This window comes from Haplochromis burtoni, unplaced genomic scaffold (assembly GCF_018398535.1).
Source record: "Haplochromis burtoni strain Fernald_Lab_line unplaced genomic scaffold, NCSU_Asbu1 Contig_288, whole genome shotgun sequence".
NCBI classification, from domain to species: domain Eukaryota; kingdom Metazoa; phylum Chordata; class Actinopteri; order Cichliformes; family Cichlidae; genus Haplochromis; species Haplochromis burtoni.
Genome location: NW_024582649.1, coordinates 774976 through 783224, shown reverse-complemented (window position 1 = coordinate 783224; position 8249 = coordinate 774976). Strand labels below are relative to the sequence as shown.

At 40.5% G+C, this 8249-nt stretch overlaps 1 long non-coding RNA gene across 2 annotated transcripts in view; it reads right to left on the bottom strand.

Moving 5' to 3' along the window:
- Nucleotides 1-1770: 1770 nt before the first annotated feature.
- The window catches only part of LOC121815739, a 24850-nt gene continuing 18371 nt past the window's right edge, over nt 1771-8249 (bottom strand). The window contains exons 2-3 of one of the 2 annotated variants that reach the window (XR_006055322.1): nt 2675-2810; nt 1771-2217 (exon numbers count right to left, since the gene is read on the bottom strand). This is a non-coding gene — a long non-coding RNA (uncharacterized LOC121815739). Of the gene's footprint in view, nt 2218-2674; nt 3657-8249 lie in introns of those variants that run through there. The other variant, XR_006055321.1, reaches the window with a different exon arrangement.

The following is an 8249-nucleotide window of genomic DNA, read 5'->3' as shown; positions in this document are numbered from 1 at the left end:
TCGGGATAAATAAAGTTCTTCTTATTCTTATCTATACATGCAGCTTCCTAAATGTAACATTCAGGATTATTCACTGCAGGTCCAGAAATGAGAGCTACCTCATCAGATCCAAGAGTGACATCGGCTGACACTCTTTACAGGAGATTCCATCTAAACTCTGTAGAGCCTGATCAAGGTTTTTAAGTCCAACCCTGAAACCAGAAGAGGATCTTTCTCTCTCTTCAGATTCATTGTGATCCAGTGATTTCAGTCCTGCATGATCAGGCTGATGTTTGCACAGAGCAGATAATGAAGTGAATGCACATTGGTAACAGTGAAACAGTTTATGTACAGCTTGGGGTCACAGCTGAAGTTCACTTCCATGTGTGTACATTCATGTTTGTTACGATGACCTGATTGTGAGAAGCTTTTGTCACAGTGTCTGCAGTTGTATGGTGTCTCTTCTTTGTGGATTCACTTATTGCTTTTTCTTTAAGCTCACGTGCAGTGGTGAAGGATAACCCTCACCGGTCACAGATGTACTTTTTGACCCCGCTGTGAGAAAGTTCATGCATTTTTAATGTACTTCGTGTGTCGAAGCCTCTCCCACATTCTTTGCAGTAGTTCATTTTGTCTCCAGTGTGTCTACGTTGATGTGGTTTAAAGTCCCGTTGATGATTGGAGGTTTTTCCACAAAGGCCACAGAGAAACGCTTTCCCACCACCACAGTGACGACAGGGCTGAGAACTGGATCCATCTTTCTCACTCTGCTTCTATGCAAAGACAGTATAAGTCAACTCTGCCAATATCCAATTACATTTCACTGTTTACATTATAACACTCAGCTTACTGGGTGAAAATGCCTCTTCATTTTTCCAAACAGTTAATTCAGTATAATTCCATAAGTTTACTGATCAGACTTGTTCCAAACACTCGGGTTACAATTACAAGATAAAAATAAATACATATCTCACAGTAACTGCACTTGTAGAGTTAATTTCTGGTGTGGATCTGTTGGTGTTTTTTCAGGTGATGTGGAGCTTTAAAAGTCTTCTCACACAGGTCACATTTGTAAGGTCTCTCCTCAGTGTGGCTAAACATGTGTTGTTGTAACTGTGCATCTGTTGTAAATGGTTTCCCACACTGATCACAGCAGCAAACATCATTTCCAGTGTGAATCCGTAGGTGAATATTTCGGTACTTTTTTTCACTGAACCTTTTTCCACAAAAGTCGCAGCTGTACGCCTTAATTCCAGAGTGGGTAACTAGATGCCTCTGTAAGTCACTATTTTGAGCAAAAGCCTTACCACACAACTCACAGCTGTGTGCTTTAACTCCACTGTGGATGATATGGTGTGATTTTAGGCCTTGACGATGGGTAAAAGACTTTCCACACAAGTTGCAGCTGAATGCTTTAACTCCACTGTGGATGAGTTGGTGTGTTTTTAAGCTATCAGCCAGGGCAAAAGACTTTCCACACAAGTCACACCTGTGAGGTTTAACTCCACTGTGGATGAGTTGGTGTGTTTTTAAGTTTTGGGCTTGATTAAAAGACTTTCCACACAAGTGACAGTAGTGTGCTTTAACTCCACTGTGGATGAGTTGGTGTGTTTTTAAGTTTTGAGCCAGAGTAAAAGACTTTCCACACAAGTCACAAATGTACGGTCTAACTCCACTGTGGATGAGTCTGTGTGTTTTTAAGCATCCAGCCCGGGTAAAAGACTTTCCACACAACTCACAGCTGTAAGGTTTAACTCCACTGTGGATGAGTTGGTGTATTTTTAAACCTCCAGCCTGAGTAAAAGACTTTCCACACAAGTCACAGCTGTAAGGTTTAACTTCACTGTGGATGACTTTGTGTTTTTTTAGACCTCCAGCCAGAGTAAAAGACTTTCCACACAAGTCACAGCTATATGCTTTAACTCCACTGTGGATGAGTCGGTGTGTTTTTAAGTTTTGAGCCAGGGTAAAAGACTTTCCACACAAGTCACAGCTGTACGGTTTCACTCCACTGTGGATGAGTTTGTGTGTCTTTAAGCTTTGAGCCAGGGTAAAAGACTTGCCACACAAGTCACAGCTGTACGCTTTAACTCCACTATGGAAGAGTTGGTGTCTTTTTAATTCTCCAGCCCGGGTAAAATCCTTCCCACACTCATCACAGCTGTATGTTTTTTCTCCTTTTCTTCTGTGAGGTTTGTTGGCCTCCTGAGAGCGCTGACTTTTCGCCTCATGTTGGTCCTGCAGTGACAGAGATACAAACAGAGGCAGTGAGTGAAATGCAGTAATGGAACAAACTGAAACGCCCTCCATTAGTGGAATTTAATGTGACAACAAACACATTGTTGGTGTGTTTCCACCACCTTGTGGTGATAGTATCACATTACAATGATGTGCTACAATGGGAGTTGTAATGAAAATGACATTATTGAAGAAATATTGATCAGCGGAGAAAATATTTTACTCATAAAAAATTGTGAGTTTAACTGATGATATTGTTGTTTCAATGTGTGCTGATAAAATATCAGGTTTGTATTTTCTTGTAACTGCTGTGGTTTTTGATTTTGAATGTAGATTCTATATATATATATGGAGGAGCCCTGGATGGAAAAGATAATGCTGCTGTTAACGGTTTTTTAAAAACCAACCAGCTGTGCACACTGTTTCAATAACAGTGTAACTGTGATATTTTTCTCACCTTTTCTGTTGAAGTCATTGTTTCCTCTGTAGTGGCTGAGCTGAGTCCAAATGGCTGAAATTGTCCTTCCGCTGCTCCACCATACTCTTCTGCTCCTGTTACTCAGCTGGGACACAAAAAGTATATACACACATCCCTGACAAAAAGAAACAGAGCAAATAAACATTACTACGCTCCTCATTGACAACAATACCTATGAAGCTTCAAGGTGAAACCTCAGATAGAAAGTAATCAGTTGCCTACAACAATCTAAAAGGGAAAAAGCCACTGACTGCCCTACATATCACTGCCTAAGAGTCACGGAAATGGCTTATGTATAAAGAAGGTTAATAGTTGGTTCGAGCAGTTAAAATGTTCTTGCTTGTACATTTCTTTGGACAATATTATGTACAGTAGGTGCATTCTATCTTATGTAGGAGACATGTTTATCGTGACACAAAGAACATCTTTTTGTTGCACTGCTATTATCGCAAGGTTTGGGCATGATCATATAGGCTGTGAGGCCCACGTTTAATAATCACGCTTAGTTCAGTGAACTATCCTACAGAAGCCTGGTTTGTCTCTACTAACTGGTATTTTCTTGCAATTGTATTGCAACATTGTGAAAATTTGTAATGTATGGTGTTCTAATTATTTTATGTTTTAATTTAGAATACACAAGACTGTAAAGTAATTCTTCTAGGACAGTGGTTCTTAACCTTTTTGGAGGTACTGAACCACACCAGTTTCATATACGCAATACGATTTTTTTCGAATTCAAAACATACATATATTTTTTTACTGGGCCGTGTATGTCACAGCGGAGGTTCTGCCGAACCCCTGAGACCGACTCACTGACCCCCTAGGGTTTGATCGAACGCAGGTTAAGAACCACTGTTCTAGGACCTCCGAAGTGACAGGTGGCCATAGGTGATTTTTTTTTTTGTTAACCCTTTAAGACCTACCAAAGAACCAAGTCCGCCAGAGCTTATATTATATTTTTACCTGCTGTAGTGCCATTTTTGGGAGCATTTCAAGTTGATATACATCAATACAACCATTATAGCCCAAATTTTAATAATATGAATGCATTAAGTGCATAGTAATTACATAAACTGCAAAAAAGTGCAATAAATTACAAAAAAAATAAAAATTGTGTTTTTAACATATATTTCTAGTTAGAGAAATTAAAGAGGCTTATCCCTCAAAACTGTAAATACAAAAAAAGTTGCATAAAATAGTTTCCCACCACAGGAAATTTATTTTGAGTGTCTTCATAGTTTTATTTTTGAAATACACCAATTTTTATATACTGCAGGAAAAACTAAAATCAATATAATGCAAATTTGCAAAAAGAAAATAGCATATGCATCAAAATAAACCATTTCCAGCAGTGCAATATGAGGCCTAAGCATCCCAGAAACGACACAGAAAGTAATAAAGTCAAACATAACTTTTAAAAACCCCAGTACAGGCTCATAAGGCCCTGATGGCAAAAAAACTACAACTACCGCAAAATGACGTCACTTTCGGTTTCGGGCAGGTAATGGCGGACATGCAGTAGTTCGCGCTGATGGACGTAGGAGGTGTTACGAACAGCTGATGGGATCAGCAAAGCGTGTTTCTGGAATATTATGCTTTTGTTGCTGCAAGTGCTTTTTATGCAATTTTTGCAAAGCTACATGTGGAAGGAAACTGTGACCTAGGACAAGCTGATGGCATAAGATGTAAGTACAACTCCTCCAGTTTCATATGCAAAAAAAATTATTGCGCTAGCTTATGTGGTTGCAGTGCTACCAGGATTTAAAAGTAGTTACGCAAAACGGAGCTCCAACCGGCTTTAAAGAGTTAAAGTACAAGTGTTACTTTTAACAGACTGAAGCACTTAAAGCCTTTGTATTCTATGTTTGTAGCTTTCATGACATTCAATAAATGCAGCAAAGCGCCCGTCTTGAAGAACCCGTGCCTGTGTTGGCATTTCTGAGCTACAGTGAAAACTCGCCCTAGCCAGTGCTGTTGAGAAGCTCATTAAGAAGACGGCAGCTGCAGAGAGTGACGGTGAAGTGGAGCGACACAAGAGTGCGCCATTGCATAAGCCTACTGTTCACAAGCAGCCAAGCACAGTAGAAGCAACGTTATAGAGTTTGACAGACGACGTGACTTTCGAGCATTGCATGCCGGGTACTAGTGGCAAAACAATCCAAGCAATGCATCAAATGCAAGCATTTGCAGCACTGCAAAACGTTCATTCTCCGGTTCCAATACCTTCTTGCTTTGTCTTTGCCCTCCAAAAAAGGTATGTACAAAACGAAGGAGAACAATGCCGGTCCATACAAAGACAGACTTGATGAAAAGTTAAAGAAAAGATACAAGGAAAAAAATCAAACGAGTGAAAGGGTTAGACCCTTATGAGCACACAGAGTGGACAAAAGACGTTAACGTGCTGCCCAACTTTCACCACGCTCAGATTTATAATTATACGGTTCTTAGAGTGAGTGCATACACTCATGAACGGATGGGTACAGGACCTTGAAATGCACCGTGTAGAACGAAAGACCATCGTACGAACAAAGGTAAGTTTACCAGTCTCACAAATCGTCTTCATAAATACACATTCGTTAACCGTTTATTAATAGGACCTTTGAGCTCAACGGTAATTAATTAGTAGTGGAAATAATTTCTGGTAGCATTACAGAAATGTAGCAGTGACAATAATATTGTATGCTGTAATCGTACTGGGCAATTAGTGATACAAAACCTGTTTTATCCTGTGAATAAAAGTATATGTTTTTGTCAGATGTACCATGGTAATAACAGAAGCGAAACGCAATATTGTGTCAGGACAATTCACTATTTATGCACAATAAACAAAGGAGCATAGCGCGACAATTTCTGTTCAGCGCCAGACTTGCTTGTAACCTATATCACCAATTATGTTAAGAAAAATTTAGTATTTAGTATTTATTTATTGTATTTATTTATTTATTGTCATTGTCAGAGAACAATGAAATTGCATTTGGGGCTTCCGTACAACCCGTAAATAAAATAATGAAGAAAATAATAAATACCCCTTAAAACCCAAGTGTAATATTTAACCCAGTGTGACTCCAGTGCAATAAGACAATCCTTAGCAACAACATGAGAACATGACAAGTAAACATGAGAACCTGACAAGTAAGTTCAGTGCTATTAAGAAGTTGGATATGGTTATTGTCCGTGAGAGGGGGGCAGAGAGTTCAGGAGCCTCACAGCCTGTGGATACAGGCTGTTGGCCAGTCTGGATGTTCTGGCCTGTATAGACCTGTACCTTCTCCCTGAGGGCAGCAGATGGAAAAGGTGGCGCGCAGGGTGATGTTGGTCCCGCAGGATACTGTGCACCCTCCTCAGACAGCGAGTGGGGAAGATATTACTGATCTCTGGCAGACTTGTTCCAATAATTCTGCCAGCTTCTTTCACCACCCGCTGGAGTGCTTGCTGATCGGCCTTGGTGCAGCTGGGGAACCACACTAGAAATCCATACGTCAGAACGCTGCTGATGGCACAGTTGTAGAAGTTCAACATCAGAGATCTGGGAATGTGTGCGCTCCGCAGTCTCCTCAGGTAGTAGAGGCGCTGTTGGGCTTTCCGTGCAACTGAGGTGATATGGTTGCCCCAGGACAGGTCCTCGGTCACAGTTACCCCCAAGAATTTAAAACTGCTCACCCTCTCCACCGCCTCACTGCCGATGAAGAGAGGCAGATGGTTGTTATGACCCTTCCTCCGGAAATCTACAATGATCTCCTTGGTCTTTTTGGTGTTTAAGACCAAGTTATTGTCGTGGCACCATGACTCTAGTTGTTGCACCTCTGTCCTGTAGTTTGTCTCATCGTTGTTGGATATAAGTCCGAGCACTGTGGTGTCATCGGCAAACTTAACAATGAGATTGGACGCGCAGGAGGAAATACAGTCATGGGTGAAGAGAGTGTATAGCAGAGGGCTCAGGACACACCCCTGAGGGGCACCGGTGTTGACCACAAGGGTGGAAGAGGTGTTCTTACCCACTCTGACACTCTGTCTACGGTTAGTGAGGAAGTCCACAATCCAGTTGCACAGAGAGGAGTTAAGTCCCAGTTGGTGGAGTTTGGGACGGAGTTTGTATGGCCGGATGGTATTAAAAGCCGAGCTGTAGTCTACAAAGAGGAGCCGTGCATAGGTGTTCCTGTGTTCCAGTGCTCAGTAATGTGTGCAGCACTATGGCGATCGCATCCTCGGTTGACCGGTTCTCCCTGTATGTTTTAAAATGACATATTAACTACTACAAAACACTGACCTTTGTGGGAATGCTTGGAGCAGACAAACATGTGAGCTGGAGTGTTGCTCCAGAGTGTTGTTCCGGCTCTTTGTTACTTTGGAAACATGGCTTGAACAATTTCTCTTCAACGACGTAATCCGATAAAAACCGATCTCTTTACCCGTCAGCTTCCCGTGGCTGTCATGCAACCGACTATTGCAGTTAATAATACAACAGCTTCTTTAATATCACCAACCATTCCCATGTTATTGCAGTGTATCCATATAAATGACCCACACTGTAGTTGTATAGAGATTGAACATGTGACGTCATTAAGGGGTAAAACCGCAAAAGGTTCTGGGAACTCGTGGCAAGCGGTACTAGCGCACGCAGGCTTTCAATTGAAATCAGTTAGTCAGGCATAAAAAGAAACACAAAAAATGGCAAGAGGCTGTTGTATTATTATTATTTGTTGCATCATATTGCTGTAATTGTTTATATATATATATATATATATATATACACACACTGTCAAAGATACTTGTCTGTCAGTGAAGATATAAAGTTATAGTAAATAAAGATCAATGCAACTTATTTGACACAGAGTTTAAGTTCACTGCTGTAATAACTAATAATGATTAATATAGAAATAACTTTATATTTACATTACCAAAGTGAGATGACTTTAGTCTCATGAACAATATTAGCTAATTGTTATTTACTAGCTCATCTTAAAATGACTGTTCAGTAGAAAAATGAAGCCCAACAATCATGTTTTTACAGTCTCACGGTCTCAGCATCAGATACTCAAAAAAATCAAACAAAGATAAAATTAAAACAAATGGATGAAGAAAAAAAAATTCTCCTTCATTTCTGTCAAACAATGCTGCATGAAACCTTTCCAGCAGTTAGTATCATAAGCTGTCCAGCTTTGTGTGTCTATCAAAACACTTTTTACAAATCCTGCTGGAATTTGTCATGTTACAGCTGCAGTCAAAGCACGATGGAAATAAGTGAACAAGCAAGCAAACGCTCAGCTTCTCATGCTGAGCTAATGATTAGTTGGTGTTGGTTTCCTCTCACTCTTCTTTTAATGTGTTCACAATTAGGGCTGGGCTATATCATACCATTCACGATAGGAAAATGACATATCGCAATAGAATATGGGTAAAACGCGCATGCGCAGTGCCTTTGTTTACATACGTACATGGCTGCGACGCAGAATGAGAAGAGCGAAAGTAGATCATTAAATGAAACAGATGAACCAGAATTGGTTTGTAAAAATGCTGCAACTTCAGTGGTGTGGAACTGGTTTGGCTTTCGTCC